Source organism: Capsicum annuum, chromosome 4, assembly GCF_002878395.1.
Source record: "Capsicum annuum cultivar UCD-10X-F1 chromosome 4, UCD10Xv1.1, whole genome shotgun sequence".
In the NCBI taxonomy this organism is placed as follows: domain Eukaryota; kingdom Viridiplantae; phylum Streptophyta; class Magnoliopsida; order Solanales; family Solanaceae; genus Capsicum; species Capsicum annuum.
This window is the reverse complement of record NC_061114.1, coordinates 221,068,079-221,071,999: the sequence shown is the minus strand read 5'-3', so window position 1 is coordinate 221,071,999 and position 3,921 is coordinate 221,068,079.

Below are 3,921 nucleotides of genomic sequence, written 5' to 3'. Positions count from 1 at the left end.
TTTTTTTACAGGAGCTTTTATAAAAGAAAAATGAAAAAAAGTTGGTAGAAGTTTTGTATATTTCTTATAACAAAAATGCCAAAAAGATTTTTCTTTCGGAGTTGTTGGTGTCAGTTTTATGTGAAGTCTCAAATTGAAAATCTCAAATTGTGTCTCTTAAGTTAGGGTCAATGAATCCTTAATTGTCCAAATTGGATGAACTACGCACCCCTGATTCTCCTCTTTCGGGATGTGAGATACGTAGGCAACCTATTGTTGGTTCGGGGATCTTATTTAAAAAAAAACTAAAAAAGATTTTTTTTCACTCTTCATTTAGAGTAGGTGTTTCATACATGTATTGAAAATAAAAATACAAAGAAAAAAAAAGATTTTTCTCAATAGTCGTGGGTTTCATTTTTGGTTGATCTTATTTCAAAAATTCAAAAAAGATTTTCTTCACTCTTCATTTAGAGTGGGTGTTTCATATACATCTTTAAAAGAAAACTACAAATAGATTTTTCTTTAATAGGTTCAAGTTCCATTTTCATATGAAATTTAAAACTGAAAACCCAAAAAGATTTTCTTTGGTAATCATAGATTTCACTTTGTATAGGGATGTTAAAGCTGAAAAATTCAAAAACATTTTCGTCAATTCTTTTGACAAATTGTTATTTTCTTTTCTTCTTAAAGTTTTGAGGAAAAAAAAAAGAAAAAGAGTTCAATTGACCATTTTGGCATGACTTCACGAACTACGCACACCTGATTCTCCCCTTTCGGGGGTGAGATACGTAGGCGCCCTTCTAGGGTTCGGTGATTTTTTTTCAAGAAAAAAAAGGTTTTTGAAAAATATTGAACTCTAACATATTTGTTGCCTCTTGTTCAGTTAGTTTAAGGTGGTTGGTTTGTGGTTTCCTGGCTGGTCCTCCATATCACACCAAATCCAAGGAAGGATTAGTTGTGTCCAACAAGGATATAGAGAGTGGCATCATGGATGAAGCAAAGAGTCAGGAAATTGAGAGTTTAAAGGAAGAGAATTTGAGACTGAGACAACAAATGATGGGAATGTACCGAGCTTGGGCCAGTGGGCTGCCTCCACCTCCGTTCCCCACTTTTGACCCTACAAATACCTTGAGTCTTCTACCAAAATTGCAAAGTCAGTTTCCTACTGTTGTTGATGTAGCACAGCATGACTCAGAATCCATTCCACATCAAATGCACCTCAACACTTCCACTACTCTTTCTTTATCTCCTCAGTATAAGTCTACCACATTCACAGCACCACATATCGTCTGTGCTTTTGTTGCTCAACCTTCTACTAAGGCTTCCACTTTGTCTATCAATCCAACGATTGTGCTTCCCCAGTCCACTAGTGACTCCATGTTCAATACTGTTGATGATCATTGGTATACTCTTGAGCCTACAGTTAAGTTAAGTGAATCGCCAAAATTTCTTACTAAGAAGCTTAGCATGACAAAAGAGCCATAGAAAATGGTTGGGAAAGTGAAGAGTGTAGAAAATGATATGAAAAATTCCCCTGGACTTATGGTCTATGAATATGTTTCATATAAAAGCTGGGGCATGTCTTCAAGTGTTAACCTTCCTCCCATCTTTGAGACATCAAAATTTGGGGAGCCTGATAGACAGAAGGATTCTGTGAAACATTCGGGACGACATTGCAATCAACCAAGGGAAATTGAAGGAAAGAAGAAGGAAAATGCACCTATTGTCATGACAGGGCCAAAGCAGAGTTTGAGAGGAACAGAAAGAAAATCAGCTCCAAAAGTTGTTTGTCCTACCCCACTTCAAGTGTCGTTTAGGCCAGTGCCATCCTTTCTTTCTAACCTTATCCAAAAGCTAAGTTACAACCAAAGAAAGACCTTTATATCAATCTTTGAGGATGTTAAGGCAGAGCATGCAAGGGATATGATGATGCATTTGGGAACTATTTGTCTTCCTTAGCATAGGGAATCAAGAGAGAAATAAAAATGAGAGAGTCTTATTGGTGAAGACCCTTACGGGCACCATAAGACGATGGAAAGTTGAGAGAAATAAAAATGAGAGAGTCTTATTGGTGAAAACCCTCACGGGCACCATAAGGCGATAGTGAGTCGAGAGAAAATGAAAGAAGCTTGTTGACGAAAACCCTTCAAGGTGCCACTAGCCGAATGGGGTCTTAAATGCAATTGACCTAAGAAAGAAACTCAGTTTCAAGGCCATTAACTCAACAACAATGGGTAGAAAGTTTGGATGAAAAGATCAAGCTGCTTAATCCAAAATGCAGGGCATAATCATTAGTGTTGACTGTCATTTTTAGATGAATTTTTCATTTCTTTTTTTTTAAAAGGGGATATTCATTGTCTTTTCTTTCTTCTCTTTATTTCAATTTTATCTTTCTTCAGTCAGTTACTAAAACAAAAATTGTCATTCTTTTTTTTTTGTTTCTTGTCTTTGAGTCAAGTCCATGTCAAAACAAGTGCCAAAAGATTTCAAAACTGGCTACGAGCTTCTTTAATTGCACAAAGAAAGACAAAAGCTAGCACATGAAAGAGACATGATTGTAAGCCCAAAAAAGGCATGCAAGAAGTTTTGTCAACAGAGAAGTCGGGGAACTCATGGAAATACCAAGATTTAAAGGGTTTATTTAAGAAACACGACAAAGCAGAAATACTGTGTTTGTTTCAGAGTCACTCTTAATAAGCTGAATTTGAGTCAATGATACAACAAGTCAATGACATATGCTAATGGTTTGGGGCAGGAGCAATTACCTCAAAAGCCAAAGCCACAAACTAGCCACCATGTTTTTAAACTCACAAGTGTTCTTTGTATGTAATAGGAATACATGTTGCATTTAGATCAAGGATTTCAGAGCCTAAACATTAAAGACCGTAATTTCTCACCTCAACAAATGCAAGAGGAAAGGTTGCTGCAGAAGTTTGATAATCAAAACCATGGTATAACTCATAATTCAAGATCTCTAAGAGACGCACTTCCTTGTTTTGATAATTCAAACAACATTGATAAGGAAACACACTTTGTTGATTGGGTATAAAAATGGAATAAGTGGGGCGAGAATTGAAAACTTGATATAATTAGTGAATTTTGATTAGTTTGATTCATTGGTTGTTTGACTTGAAATAAATGTTAATTGAATTTGGTAGTATCAAGATACGCTGATTGGAATAGGCAAGACGTAGATCGGGTAGGCAAAATCTAGAGATTGTGGGTTGATTGAATGAAATTTGATTGAATACTTTGATTTTATCACTTTTGAATCAATTGTATAATTTGGACAGAGAATGCCCGAAGTATCTGTATATATTTATTCACCGGTGAATGCCCCGAGGTATCATGTACCCGGAGGACGTTCGTGATGAAGGCCCGAGGCGTCAGGTAGAGCATTAGTCTAGAATTAATTTAGAGTAGGATTTATTTTTGCACATTTTTTATTTTTGGACTGTATAATTGAACTGGACACTAAATTTTGGATTGTTTTATCTTGTTTGCTTGACTGATTGTTTTGCATGTTTTGTGTGGTTTAAATATTCATAATGTCAAATTAGCCTATACGCTCCGCCAAGTGACCGTGGTCAAACCACGGGATCGAGGGGTGCCTAACACCTTCCCCTCGGTCAACAGAATTCCTTAGCTGGAATTTCTGTTTGCAAACTAGTTTTAAAGAGTCAAATCATTTCGAAAAGAATTTTTCAAAGGGACTTGGCACACCGGATTATGCCAAGTGGCGACTCTGAATTTAATTATAAAAATTCTTTTCGGAACAGAATTTTCATTTTTTGTCACTTAATAATCCCTTTTGAACTTAAAAATTAATCTTTTGGATGTTGAAAAAGGGGTGTGACACCATGACTAAACCTGAAATATTTTTTTCAAACTTTATCTTTGGATCGGCAGACTCTAACTTGAGACATATAATAGCTGGTCAAG